The sequence below is a fragment of the Rhinatrema bivittatum genome, chromosome 2 (genome assembly GCF_901001135.1).
Source record: "Rhinatrema bivittatum chromosome 2, aRhiBiv1.1, whole genome shotgun sequence".
In the NCBI taxonomy this organism is placed as follows: domain Eukaryota; kingdom Metazoa; phylum Chordata; class Amphibia; order Gymnophiona; family Rhinatrematidae; genus Rhinatrema; species Rhinatrema bivittatum.
In genome coordinates this window covers 21,700,747-21,716,222 of record NC_042616.1, presented here as the reverse complement: position 1 = coordinate 21,716,222, position 15,476 = coordinate 21,700,747, and the positions used below count along the sequence as shown (strand labels likewise).

Genomic DNA, 15,476 nt, shown 5'->3' with positions numbered 1-15,476 from the left:
GAAAGTGAAGTATCAGGCTTATTTGGTTTGGGGTAGTAACCGCCGTAACATGCAAGCTACTCCCCTGCTTTTTTGAGGATGCAAATCCTTTTTTCCACATTTCCTCTTGCCGTTGAAGCATAGAGCAATGTTGGAGTCGCATTAACTGTGTGTACGGTGTGATATGATAAACATATCAATAAACATACACACATTAACTGTGTGTATGTTTATTGAATAAGGATATTAATCTCCAGGGAGTAGCTGTCATTCCCACAAGCAAGCCACCCCCGAGCCTCTTCTCTTCATTCACATCCTCTAGACTTTATGGATCCACAGTGTCTATCCCACGCCCCTTAGAAATCCTTCACAGTTTTGGTCTTCACCACTTCCTCCAGAAGGGCGTTCCAGGCATCCACCACCCTCTCTGTGAAGAAATACTTCCTGACATTGGTTCTGAGTCTTCCTCCCTGGAGTTTTAAATCATGACCCCTGTTTCTGCTGATTTTTTTGGAACGGAATAGGTTTGTCGTTGTCTTTGGATCATTAAAACCTTTCAAGTATCTTAAAGTTTGAATCATATCACCCCTGCTCCTCCTTTCCTCCAGATTCTTCTATCTCTCCTCATAAGTCATTTAATGAAGACCCTCCACCTTTTTGGTCGCCCTTCTCTGGACCGCCTCCATCCTGTCTTTGTCCCTTCGGAGAAACGGTCTTCAGAACTGAACACAGTACTTCACAGGTGAGGCCTCACCAAGGATCTGTACAAGGGGATAATCACTTCCCTTTTCTTACTCGATATTCCTCTCTCTATGCATCAGGGGATGTGATTGCTGATCAAGCCACCTTCAGTCAGGGCAGCATCCAAAGCCTCTGCTTGAACTACCGTGCAGCGGTCAAACACTACCAGCAAGCCAGCACACAGGGAATGAGCTCTCTGGGGGAAAGGGTCACAGAGCAAAAAAAATAAACTACAAATCATACAAAACACCCATGTTGCCAAAATCGCTACTTAGCTGAATAACTTATCCAGCTAAATAGCACCGCTCTGATCCCCCCATTGCCCACCCACAACTTTCTCAGCCATTGAACATAACTGGATATTTAGCAGCAGTAAGATAGGAGGATAAGTCCTACTTATTCAGCTTTCTGGCATCTGAATATCAACCTCCCTGATTCTTATAGCTTACTTGATGGAAATGGAGAAGTTTTATTGTTCTTGCATCCGGCATTTTAATATCTTTATTAGGCCACTCTTCTATTCCAAAACTATATGAAAGTATGTGAACTGAATTTGACTCTGTGCAACTTTTTCTGGTGGCTTGCAAGGTCTTCCTTTCTACTGAAGTTTTTACCAGACACAGTACATTAACTTGGTTTTCCTCCAGTATGAATTTTCTGATACTGCATGACATGTATCATCTGACTAAAGCTTTTGCCACATTCAGTACTTTTAAATGGTTTTTCTCTAGTATGGACTCTCTGATGCAATATGAGAGATGTCTCCTGATGGAATCTTATACCACATTCAGTACATTTAAATGGTTTTTCTCCAGTATGGATTCTCTGATGCAATACTAAATGTGCCTTCTGAGAAACGCTTTTACCACATTCAGTACATTTAAATTGTTTTTCTCCAGTATGGATTCTCTGATGCGATATGAAATACACCTTCTGAGAGAACCTTTTACCACATTCAGTACATTTAAATGGTTTTTCTCCAGTATGGATTCTCTGATGCAATACTAAATGTGCCTTCTGAGAAAAGCTTTTACCACATTCAGTACATTTAAATGGTTTTTCTCCAGTATGAATTCTCTGATGCAATACTAAATGTGCCTTCCGAGAGAAGCTTTTACCACATTCAGTACATTTAAATGGTTTTTCTCCAGTATGAATTCTCTGATGCAATACTAAATGTGCCTTCCGAGAAAAGCTTTTACCACATTCGGTACATTTAAATGGTTTTTCTCCAGTATGGATTCTCTGATGCAATACTAAATGTGCCTTCCGAGAAAAGCTTTTACCACATTCAGTACAGTTAAATGTTTTTTCTCCAGTATGGATTTTCTGGTGCCGTCCAAGACATGCCTTGTCCTTGAAGCTTTTACCACATTCAGTACATTTAAATGGTTTTTCTCCAGTATGGATTCTCTGATGCAATATGAAATACGCCTTCCGAGAGAAGCTTTTACCACATTCAGTACATTTAAATGGTTTTTCTCCAGTATGGTTTTTCTGATGCCCTCTGAGGTGGGCCTTGACACTGAAGCTTGTACCACATTCAGTACATTTAAATGGTTTTTGTCCAGTATGGATTTTCTGATGCTGCTTGAGAGATGACGTCTGACTAAAGCTTTTACCACATTCAGTACATTTAAATGGTTTTTGTCCAGTATGGATTTTCTGATGCTGCTTGAGAGATGACGTCCGACTAAAGCTTTTACAACATTCAGTACATTTAAATGGTTTTTGTCCAGTATGGATTTTCTGATGCTGCTTGAGAGATGACGTCTGACTAAAGCTTTTACCACATTCAGTACATTTAAATGGTTTTTGTCCAGTATGGATTTTCTGATGCTGCTTGAGAGATGACGTCTGACTAAAGCTTTTACCACATTCAGTACATTTAAATGGTTTTTGTCCAGTATGGATTTTCTGATGCTGCTTGAGAGATGACGTCCGACTAAAGCTTTTACCACATTCAGTACATTTAAATGGTTTTTCTAATAAAGAAAACTCAGAACTGTAAGATTCCCCATCTTGAGGGCAATGAGAGTGTCGCTTACCTGTGTGTGTACTTTGGTGTATTACTAAGGATTCCCTGCAAGAAAAGGTTTTCTTGCATTCAATACAAGTAAAAGTGCTCCCTTCAGTGTAGATTCTCTGGGTTACGGTCAGGGTTAACTTCTGCTTGCATGGAAAAGGTCTCGCTCCTGTGTGACTCCTCTGGTGCAACACAAAATGACATTTTCTATTAATGTTTTTCCCACAGGTGTCACAGTGAAAGGATTTCTTCCCTTCCTCATCTTTCTGTTGGAAGGCAGAAGTCATTTGATCACTGTTATTACTCTGGAAAGGTCTCTCTGCTCTCACATTTCTCATGCCGTGTTCAAAACTCGTTTGATCACTGTTTTTACTCTGGAAGGGATTCTCTCTTCTCAGGTGTCCCTGGTGCTCAGGGATTTCTGTGAACTCCCTGCCACTTCTCTCACAAGCAGTGACTCCATCCAGTGACTCTCCTGCAGAGTCTTGCTCCTCCTTCTCTGATTCCTGCTGTCTTTGGCTAATGTCTCCCCCCTCAGTCTTCTGGGCAAGATTCTCACAGACATTTCCTGATTGTCTTGGTGTAAGTGCTAATACTATAGGGTGTTCTTCTCGATTCTCCTCCCTCTTCTCTTTCTGTATGACCTCATTGTCTGCTGGATACAAAACGAAGGAATTAATCATGTCTAAGTGACAATGGCATGGAAAGCTACCAATAACCTGAGATGAGACTTCTAGAAGGATCACATAATGAATGCATGGGATCTCTGATATTAAAGAATTCTGTGACTTAGCAGAAACTTTATGGGATGCCTATGAAAACCTCTCTATGATGTGTCTATAGAAATATTCAGAGAAGTTAAGAAAATCAGTGGGTTCTCTTTACCATACTGTGTAGGAAACAGAAATAAAGCTGATGCAATACAGGAACTTTGGAGATCATACAGGTCCCTGCCGATTTTGGGCAGCCGGTGCGTGCCGAGCCGCGCAGCCTGCCTCCGTTCCCTCCGAGGCCGCTCTGAAATCGGAGCGGCCTCGGAGGGAACTCTCTTTCGCCCTCCCCTCACCTTCCTCTCCCTTCCTCTACCTAACCCACCCCCCTTACCTTTATCCATGGATTTACGCCTCCTGAAGGGAGACGTAAATCCACGCGCGCCAGCGGACTGCTGGCGCGCCGAGACCTGACCCGGGGGCGGTTCCGGAGGGCGTGGCCACACCCCCGGAACGCTCCGGCCCGAAACCACGCCCCCGAAATGCCGCGTCCCGCCCCCAAAACGCCGCGTCGTTCGGCCCCACCCCGACACGCCCCCTACAAAAAACCCCGGGACCTACGCGTGTCCCGGGGCTCTGCGCGCGCCGGCGCACAAGGCCCTGCTCGCGTAAATCCGGGCGGATTTACGCGAGCAGGGCTTTTAAAATCCGCCCCTTAAGGCGTAAACATGAACATCTACTCCACCCACATCTCTATTCACATAGATATTATGCAGCCAGCACTCCCGATCGTAAATATAGGGGTGTAGGAATTCTGTTTGCTAATAACCTGGGAGAGAACGTACTTGAGATGGTGGTGGGCCTTAAGGGCAGATATTTAATCTTAGTGGTAGAAATCCAGAATTGCAAGTTTACCCTGGTCAATGTATATTGTCCGAATGTGACGGGGTCACTATGCTAGACTAAGATAGGAAGAATAAAGCTAGGAACCAAAGATTCAAGGGAAAGGGGGGGGGAAGGAAAATACAGCAACACCAGGCTAGAGACGTCCCTTGATTCCTTCCCCCGGATGTTACAAGGACAGAGCCAATCAGTGGGCAGAGGAGGAGGAGTTTCCACAGGATAAAAAGGACTCCCTAGTAGAGCAGTCTCAGTCTCCTGTGGGGGACCGAGGAGGAAGGATTGGATTTCCTGTCTGCGCTGGGAGACTTTGAGGCTGGACATTCCCCGACCATGTGAAGGACTGCCGCAACTCTCACAAAGAAGGTGAGCGCGGGGACTTCTGTTGTTGGACGAACGACAAGGATACTTTGCCTGGAGAACTGCCGGTGGGTGGCTGTATCTCTGGGGAAGGGTTGAGCTCCCAGAGGTACGGAGGGAGGTGGCAGTTGGGCCGGACTTTTGAACTATGGACTTTGAGAGGGACTTCTGAAGCCAGTGGTTGGAAAGTGAGTTGCTGGTTCAGTGGGGAAGGCATCTGCCTTCCATGCAGGTGGTGAGGGTTCAAATCCCACCTGGGGAATTTTAAGATAAATACGTTTAAACTACTATTTGAGTTTCCAAGGGACCAGGGAAGCTCAGTCAAGGTTTAGACCCGGGAACGAATGCAAGCAGATGGTGTACGGACCAGGGAAAGCGTCACACCGAATCAGGGGCAGGGTGACCTGTTAAATGAGATCAGCCAGAAGTTGCACCAAGTGGAAGGGGGATACTTAATAATGGGAAGGGATTTTAATTTAGCTCCTACAGTAGGCCTGGATACCTCTTCGGGACAGGAGGGTACGCATAATCAGGATAGGAAGTATTTTAGTCAGTTATTGACGGACTGGAACCTGCTTGATATTTGACGGGTATGTTATCCCCATAGTAGAAATTACACTTTTTATTCGAGGCCATACGATACATACTCCAGGATTGATTACTTTTTAATTGATAAAGCGCTGAGCGACCGCACACAGAAAGTAGAAATAGATAACATCACTTGGTCAGATCACTCTCCCATATGGTGGGAGGTGGAACTCCCCACCGGGACTCGGAGCTCACATTATTGGAAGCTTAATCATAGTTTACTGAAAAATAAAAAATATTTGGTAAAATTGCAAACACAACTGGAGGAGTATTTAGTTCTTAACTCGGACGCCACAGTGTCACCAGTGGCAGTTTGCGAGGGTTTGAAGGCTACTATGAGAGGTAATTTCATCAGTTTGGGGGTTTATCATAAAAAACAGAAGGAATTGACCCGGACCAAACTGTTAGTGCAACTGACAGAATTGGAGACGGAACATAAGAAGGGCCAGTCTCCACAGTCACTCCAGAAATTAGATGAGATTCGTCGGCAACTAAAAGACTTAGATCCTGACCGCATCGCCTTTCAATTAGATCTTGTCAAGCAACTGTACTATGAGCAGGGTGACAAACCTGGTAAACTGCTGGCACACAAATTGAAGGGCCAACGCTTACAGTCCCATATACATGCTATTAAGGGGCAAGTATATACTCAGTTGTCGGACATTAAAAATTGTTTTACGAGCTTTTATGAGGGGTTGTACTCTACCGATCATGAGGTGACAGCCGCAGATATAGATCATTTTTTGAGAGGCCTAGCATTGCCAACTTTGTCCAGCGAGACTGGGGACCTGTTGGGGTCTCCTATTCTGGCTCGGGAAGTCCAAGAGGCTATTAAATCTTTGAAACAGGGGAAGGCACCCGGACTCGGGTATACACCCTTATTTTATAAAACATTTATGATTCTGTTAGTGAACCCGCTGAAAGATGTGTTTAATGCTTTGCGGGAGGGACAACATTTGTTGCCTAATGGGAATACTGCGGGAATTACAATCTTACCTAAAGCCAGAAAGGACGTCATGCTACGTGGGTCATATCGGCCTATATCATTGATTAATATCGATTTAAAGCTTCTTGCGAAGATCATGGCCAATCGCTTAAGGGGGGTAATTCTCGATTTAGTTAAAGATGACCAAGCGGGTTTTATGCCAGGGCGGTCCACCTCGGACAACATACGGAAAATCTTAAATATCATCTCGGTAGTAAAAACTAGCCCCTTCCCAGCAGTGCTATTGACTATCGACGCCGAAAAGGCGTTTGATAGAGTGCACTGGCCTTTCTTGTTCGCTGTGATGGAAAAGATGGGCTTGGGGGGATATTTCTTGGCGTGGGTTAAAAAACTGTACAGAGATCCCCGGGCATGTATCAAAATTAACGGGGGATATAGTAATTCGTTCCCTATACACAGAGGACCTAGACAGGGGTGCCCACTCTCACCGCTGCTTTTCGCGTTGAGTGTGGAACCCTTAGCGGAACTGGTCCGACAATCGAAGGATATTCATGGGATTACCATAGTGGAGACCCAATACAAAATCTCATTGTATGCGGATGATATTATCTTCACTGTTGGGAATCCTTTTTCGTCCCTACAGGCTTTGACCACCATGTTGAAACAGTTTGGGGTGGTGTCTGGCTTTAGGGTCAACATGGACAAATCAGAGATATTTCCTATTGGGCTTAAGCCAGACCAGAGCTCTGCTTTGCAACATTTGTTTCCCTTTAAATGGACGAAGGGACCTATATGGTATTTAGGAGTCAATCTGGTGGAAGATCGTAAAGATCTATTCACGGCCAATTATGGTCCTCTAGTCGGTCAATTGTGTAAGGATATGCAATATTGGGATAGATACCATATCTCATGGCTGGGACGCATAGCCGTTGTGAAAATGAATTTGTTTCCTAGATTAAGCTACCTATTTCAGGTCTTACCTTGTCTGATAGCAGCTCATTGGTTAAAGGACTTACAACGGAAAATTTTTTCCTATATATGGAAACGGAGGCCTCCGAGAATAGCACGAAAAGTGTTGTATAGGTCTAGACTTAAGGGTGGGTTGGGAGTACCCAATCTCCAGAAATATTATGTGGCATCCCAACTACAGGCGGTGGTGGACTATCATATCCCGGGGCCTAAGAAACAATGGATGATAATTGAACAAGCGAGGTTAGGGAGAGATAATCCAGAAAATATCTTTTGGGATCGGATACAACCGAATCTGAGGGACTCCAATTTTCTGCCCTCTCTGCAGTGTACGCTGACTTTGTGGTATAAGTGGCGGGAACGCTTGACTGGGAAGAGAGGATATTTCTTTCCAGCGCGATTCCGTGGTCTGTTAGATTTTCCTGTGGGGATGGGTTCTCGGACATTTCGTACATGGGTGGAAAAGGCACTCTATAGGTTCCAGCAGGTTTGGGAAGCAGGAGCGGTGAAGTCCTTCTCTCATTTACAGAGAGATTTCCAATTGCCTAGAGGGGATTTCTTAGCTTATGCTCAAGTTCGCCACTTTTTACAAAAATTTGAGGTCTCTAGAGATCTAAAGAAAGGAGTTTCATTGATGGAAAGTTTCTGTGTAGCATTGAAGAGACCACCTAAATTGATGTCCAAAATATATAAACTACCGGAAGATACTGAGATTTATCAGGCCTCACATCTCCAGGCCTGGATGCGGTATCTGGGGGAGAACTGGGATAAGGAACGTTGGAACACCTGTTTTTTTAGTATGGGCAGATATGCTATGTCCACAAACATGATTGAAAATAAATATAAAATGTTGTACCGGTGGTACCTTTGCCCCGTGACCCTAGCAAAGTGGTATCCGGCACTCTCAGATAGGTGTTGGAGATGTGAAATGGCGGAAGGAACTTTTGCTCATGTGTGGTGGTTTTGCCCCGTTATATGTGAGTTTTGGAAAAAGTACAGGAAATAGCTAAGGACTTGATGGGCAGGGAACCACGCTTATGTCCGGAGTACTGGCTCCTGGGACTCTGCCAAGATGAGAAGGAACTGCGTAATACCCAATTATTGCGCTATTTGGCTATTGCCGCCCGGTCGGTGATAGCCCAGTGGTGGAAAAAGCAGGAAACACCGCCTTTGAAGATGGTTATCACCAGACTCAAAGGAATTAAAACGATGGAAAAAATTACTGCCTACCGGAGGGATAGGTTGGTCAAATATGGACAGATTTGGGACTCTTTTGATAACTGGCTTTTGAAACATGAGTCCTCGGGGCGGGCCTCTCCACTGATGGGGTGACCCTTCCGAACTAATTATCTCACACATCTATTGTCGGTATTTGTATATGAACTAGGAAAGTAACAATTATTGTATTAGCTCTGAGGGTCTTTGAAATATCTCCTAGTAGTATGTTTATTATTGCGGTTTCTTGTTGGGAATGTTGTTCAATGCAGAACATGGGCTGGGGGGGGGGGGGGAGGGAAGTGGTGGGGATTATACATGGAAATGTTTGGATGAAAAGATAGTCCCTTATGGGATGAAGCTGTATGTTACATTATTGGCTTGTATATTTACTGTTGTCCAAATAAAATGTTAAATTACAAAAAAATTTAAAATTTAAGCCACTGCTGAAGCAGCAACCAAAGTAATTCACGCAGCAGCAGAGTCACATGATCCCATGGAAAGCTTCTTACAACTAAACGGGCCATGGAAGTTTGGAGCGTTTGCAAGGCTCGCAGGTTAGAGTGAGGCAGACCAATACATAATGTGCTGTACATCCAGACTGCCTCTCCCGGCTCTCACAGAGGATTCAGAAACCCAGGAATAAATGGGTTACAATGGGCTTTGGTAGAACAAGACCTGTAATTCTGAGACACCCAATTTCCCCAACTTGGCAGCGTCCTGTATATCCACCTCACTACTCCCACACAGAAGTCAGACATCCAGGATTCAAAAACCCAGGAAGGTGAAATTACTACTCAGCTGATAATTTTCTTTCCTCTAGGATAGGCAAGCCAGTGCACATAAGTGGGTTATGCATGCCTACCAGCAGATGGAGACAGAAACCAACGGACTCACTAATGTCACCCTCATATAGCCCTGTACTGACATCAATGTCCCAGTATTCTGCAAAAGTCAACTGTGGCAACTAATTAACACTAGAAATGTAAGTCCAGAGTTAAAAACACAAAGGCACAAAGCACTGGACTCAGACGAGAGTGGGAGAGAGCTTCCGCCCATATCTGCGCAGCTTCCTGACACAGAAGGAAGGAGCCTGTGCCTCCCTGCTTGTTGATGTACCACATGGCCACCTGGTTGTCCGTCTGAATCAGGATGACTTGATTTGAGAGGCGATCCTGGAATGCCCTGAGAGCGTATCTTATTGCTCGAAGCTCCAGGAAATTTATTTGGTGTTTAGCTTCCTCTAGAGACCAAGACCCTTGTGTCTGTAGATTGGCCACATGGGCTCCCCACCCGAGGTTGGAAGCATCGGTGGTGAGAATGACTTGAGGATTTGGAATTTGAAAGGGCAGTCCTTGGAGGAGATTGTCTCTCGCATGGTGGAAAAATCAAAACAGACAGAGTGAGTCGGTGATGTAGACGATGGTTGACAGAGGCTGAGTGGCCTGTATCCATTGTGACCTGAGAGTCCAGTGCATGAGTCTCATGGCCAAGCAGGCCATTGGTGTGACATGGACTGAGGATGCCATGTGTCCCAGAAGGACGAGGAACTGGCGAGCTGTCGCAGCATGCTGAGACTGTAACTGGTGACCGAAAGACACGAGAGTTTGTGCTCATTGCTGAGGAAGAAAAGCTTTTGCCCGCAAGGTGTCCAAGTCTGCTCCAATGAACGACAAGGTTTGAGATGGGACTAAATAAGATTTTTCATAATTGACGAGAAATCCTAGAGAAATTACTGTGGAGAGTTAATTCGAGGGACGACCGAGCAGCTTGCTGAGTTGAAGCCCTTATTAACCAGTCATCCAGATAGGGGTAGACGTGAACACCTTGGGTTCTGAGGAAAGCTGCTACAACCCCGAGACATTTGGTGAAGACTCGTGGTGCAGACGCTAGGCCGAACAGAAGCACTTGATATTGATAGTGCTTGGGGCCTACTAAAAACCTGAGATACTTGCGATGAGTTGGAGCTATCGCAATGTGGGTGTATGCGTCCTGGAGGTCCAGAGAGAAGAGCCAGTGTCCTCTTTGAAGAAGGGGTAGAAGCGATCCCAAGGTTACCATCTTGAACTTTTCCCGCTGGAGGTACTTGTTGAGAGCACGTAGGTCCAGAATTGGACGAACACCCCCCGATTTTTTTGGGGATCAGAAAGTACCAGGAATAGAACCCTAGGCCTTGCTGTGAGTGCGGAATCGGTTCTATTGCCCTTGACTAGAGAAGGAGGGAAACCTCTTGATCCAGAAGAATAGAATTGTCGGACGTTCTCCACGTCTGCAGAGGCGGGGAGTCCGGTGGCAGGGCGAGGAACTTTAGAAGGTAACCTTGAGCAACGATTGTCAATACGCATTGGTCGGATGTGATTGAAGTCCACATGTTGTGGAAGTGGCACAATCGACCTCCCACTGGTATGTGTGACTGAGGAAACTGGCTGCTGCTCTCCAAGCGGAAGTCAAAAACCTGAAACAGGCCCTGGCTGGGGAGCTGCTTGTGGTTTTTGTTTTCGGGCTTGGCGAGGCTGAGGTTTTTGATAAAGTGTCGTAGCACGGGACCTTGGTGGTGGCGGGTAGGCCTTTCTTGGACGATAGAACGACTTCTTAGAGACCTTCCTGAAGGGCTGCTTTGAAGAGAAGTCAGAAAGCATCGAAGAGAGCTGTTTGAGGGTCTCATGATGTTCTTTTAATTCAGCCACCATCCGTTTGGATTTGTTCACTGAACAGATTGTCTCCGATACATGGTAAGTTGGACAAAACGGTCTTGCACTTCTGGATGAAGGTCAGAAGACTTGAGCCAGGCCCACCGTCTTGCCGAGATAGCCATTGCCGACACTCTGGTAGCGGTGTCAAAAATGTCATAAGATGTCCGAATCTCATGCTTGCCTGCTTTGAAGCCTTTGCTTACAAGGGTTTGTAGCTGGTCTTGGAATTGTTGAGGTAGGGAATCGGAGAAGTCTTGTATTTGCTTAAAGATAACCCTGTTATATTGGGTCATATTAAGCTGATAGGCAGCATGGCTCCTTAGAATATTCGTCGACCAATGTTGTCTAGGAATTTTTGTTCCTTAGCAGGACAGGTAGACGAGTGAGGTTTTGACCGTTTGTCCTTTTTTGTGCAGATTCTACCACAACCGAGTGGTGATCAAGCTGGGATTTTTGGAAGCCTGGGGCTGGCTGGACTAAATAAGTAGTGCCAGCCTTTCTGTGTACTGGAGCAATTGATCCAGGATTTTCCCAGTTCTTTTTGAGATCAAGAAGGACCTGATGAATGGGAATAGAAGTGACCAGCTTGGGGGCATCTAGGAATTGGAGCAACTCCATCATCTGGTGCCTATCATCTTGTTCCGTCTGTAGTTGAAAAGGAATCAACTCGGACATTTCCTTAACAAAATTTATAAATGAGAGGTCCTCTGGAGAAGAATGGTTTCTGCTTTCAGTGGGAGAAGGTGGTGAAGGCAAGTCATCGGTATCTGTGGAGTTATCATCCCCCCCAAGTGTCATAAGGATCAGCAGACTTCCCTTTAGGAAATGAAGGAGTTTGGATTACCTTAGGGTCCCGGTCTAGGCTCTGAAAAAAATCTGAGGAATCGCTGGAGGCACCAAGGATGACATCGAAGGCATCGGTGCAGGCATCGAGGACATCGATGGATTACTCGGCGCCAAACGTATTTGCACTGATGGATGAATCTATGGCGAGGGACATATCGGCATCGAAGGTTGAGGCAACACCCCCGAAGGAGGGATGCGGAACGGTGTTTCTCCTCCCAATGATGCTTTCATCGGGGAGGGCATCATAGTCATCGGAGACCCAGGATCCACCGGTGGAAGGGCAGCTATCAGAGCCTCCATTCTGGATAGCAGCGGTGCCAGTGCTGCCGGAATCGGGTCGATGACAGGTTCCACAAATCGGTGCCGGAGGAACCTGAAGATGTTGCATCACCCTTGTCGTTGGCCTCCTGAACCACCTGGTCCAGTTCCTCTCGGAGACCTTGAGCAAGGAGCCCCGGCTCCGGAATGGAAGAGGGAGACAGAGGCATAGCCGGAGGGACCACCTTTACAGGTGGAATCGCGGCTCCCAAACCCCGATCGGGTGAGGGTTGCCTCGGTGATCTGGTCGCAGGAATAGACGGTGCCGTTCCTGGACTGGGCTTCTTCGGCGGCAAGGTTGATGGTTTCGCTCCCTTGATGGTCCAAGTCTTATGATGGCGATGTTTTTCCCTGCGATCTCCTCGATCCTGAGGAGGAGTAGAGGGTGTCGATGGCGGTCGGTCACCGGTCGATGTTGACACGAAGTCGATAGTGCCGGTTCCGACGTCGTCGATGCAATGGACGGAGTCGGGGTTTGAGCACGGAAGAGGAGTTCCATCTTCTCCATTCTGGCTTTGCGACCTTTTGGTGTCAGGACATCATGCTCACGGCCTAAACACATCACATAGACTCCATGGGAGTCTGTGATAGATATGGTGCGTGAACAGTCCGGGCACCGACGGAACCCCAACGCTATGGCCACTGAAAAAAATCGAGCCAAAGTACGATCGACGGCCGGTAGGCCGCGAGGGCCAAAACTCGACGGAACACCATGTAAAACTTAGCGGAGTACCGCGGTCAGAGAAAAGTCAGAGAGAGACCCCTGGAGGAAATTTTAACTTTAAGAATTCCGTGAGGAAAATTCCTGTCAGGAATCTCTATAGAGCTCCTTTCCCGAGAGGCTACTGCTGCGCGGAAAAAAGAAGACTGAAGGGGGACCCCTGCTGGTTGCAGGGTTAGTGCCATGCTGGGCATGCCCAGTACGAGCCAGTCAAAGTTCTGGAAACTTTGACAGACGTTTTCCGTGATTGGGCTCCATCCTGATGATGTCTCCCATTTCTGAGGACTACCATCCTGCTTGTCCTGTGAGAAACCAGCGATCCTTCCCCCGGACCTCCAGGGACAGAGGATCACAGCGCTTCAACCCATATAGAAGCTCATTTCAAGCGGCCCACCCTGCAGGCCGGAGCCAGTCCTTTCGGAACAAGCACAATAAAATGGGAGCCCGCTCGGGCCCAGGCCCCAGCCGCACCCCACAATGAAGACCAACCGACCCATCCAAAGGAAGAAGCCATAGGGGGAAGACTGGCTCTATTCTACCAAAGATGAGTCGAGAACTTCGGACAAGTGGGTCCTATCCATCATTCGAGAAGGATATTACCTGGATTTCCACCACCTCCCTCCGGACAAGTTTATGGAATCTCCCTGCCATGACCCTTCCAAGAGAATGGCAGTGGAAGCTACACTGACCAGATTACTAGCCTAAGAGGCTATAACACCGGTGCCTCCACAACAAATAAATACTGGCCATTATTCCATCTATTTTATCGTTCCCAAGAAGGAAGGAACATTTAGACCTATCCTGGACCTCAAGGCGGTCAACTGTCACCTGAAGGTTTCTCGCTTCCACATGGAAATCCTACACTTGGTAATAAGGGCGATACAACCGGGAGAGTTCCTTACCTTCCTGGATCTGTCGGAAGCCTACCTACACATTCCGATCCAACAAGAGCATCAGCGTTTTCTACACTTCTCGATCCTGGACCATCACTAGGAGTTCGGGGCACTACCTTTCGGGTTAGCCACTGCACCCCGGATATTCACCAAGATCATAGTGGTGGGGCAACAGTGAGGAAGGAAGGAATCCACGTGCATCCTTATCTAGACGATTGGCTGATCAGAGCGAAATCCCCAGAGGAAAGCCACCAGGCAACCAACAGAGTCAAAACTCTACTGGAGAGCCTCGGGTGGGTGGTCAACACAAACAAGAGCTGCCTGCAGCCTTCCCAATCTCTAGAATACGTGGGAGTCCGGTTCGATACCAAACAAGACAAGGTCATCCTGACACTGACAAGGAGATCAAAACTGATGACCCAGTTACGAACCCTGCTGAGCAAACTTTGCCCCACAGCACGGGATTACCTACAAGTTCTCGGACTCATGGCATCTACACTGGAAGTAGTCCCATGGGCACGGGCTCACATGAGACCCCTACAGTGCTCGCTACTATCACGATGGAATCCTCTGTCCCAGAACTACGTCGTACGGCTTCAGCTCCCGGACAGAGTTCAGGCCCAACTACGATGGTGGCTACAAGAAGCCCATCTGAGCCAGGGAACGAGACTATCCTCCCCAACCTGGATCCTACTCACCACGGATGCCAGCCTACGAGGATGGGGAGCACACTGTCAGGAGCTAACCGCCCAAAGGCAATGGAACAAAGGAGAGTCGGGATGGAATATCAATCGCCTAGAAGCCCGGGCAGTCAGACAAGCCTGCCTAAGGTACGGTCACAGACCCCGAGGCAAAGCGGTCAGAGTAATGTCGGGCAATGCCACAACAGTGGCCTACACCAACCATCAGGGAGGAACTAGAAGCCAACAGGTGTCTCTGGAAATAGACCCCTTAATGACATGGGCAGAAGTGAATCTTCAAGAGATCTCGGCCGTCCACATTGCCGGGAAAGACTATGTCGCAGCGGACTACCTCAGCAGAGAAAGTCTAGATCCAGGAGAATGGAAACTGTCAACAACAGCATTCCAATTGATAGTAAACCGTTGGGGAACAACAACCATGAACCTCCTGGAAAACAGGTCCAACGTCCAGGTACCCAGTTTCTTCAGCCACAGGTGGGAACCCCAGTCCCAGGGAATCGATGCCCTGGTATAGACCTGGCTACAGGAGACTCTGTTACACGCCTTCCCGCCGTGGCCCCTATTGGGCGGGATCATCCACAAGATAGAAACCACAGGGGGCCAGTACTTCTAGTGGCCCCAGACTGGCCAAGAAGACCGTGGTGCGAAGACTGCTGACAGGGAGCCCCCTGCCACTACCTCCACACAGAGACCTGCTCCAACAAGAGCCGATCCTCCATGAGGATCCAGCTTGATTCTCTCGAGAGGACTCGCCTAAGGAGGAGAGGATACTCGGGGGCAGTAATTGACACCCTACTCCGAGCACGCAAGTTCTCCACATCCCTAACATACATAAGGATTTGTAGAGTATTCGAATCCTGGTGCAAGGAC

General features: G+C 47.2%; 1 pseudogene; it reads right to left on the bottom strand.

The window, feature by feature from the left end:
* Positions 1-723: 723 nt before the first annotated feature.
* Positions 724-15,476, bottom strand: part of LOC115083664 — a 256,969-nt pseudogene continuing 242,216 nt past the window's right edge.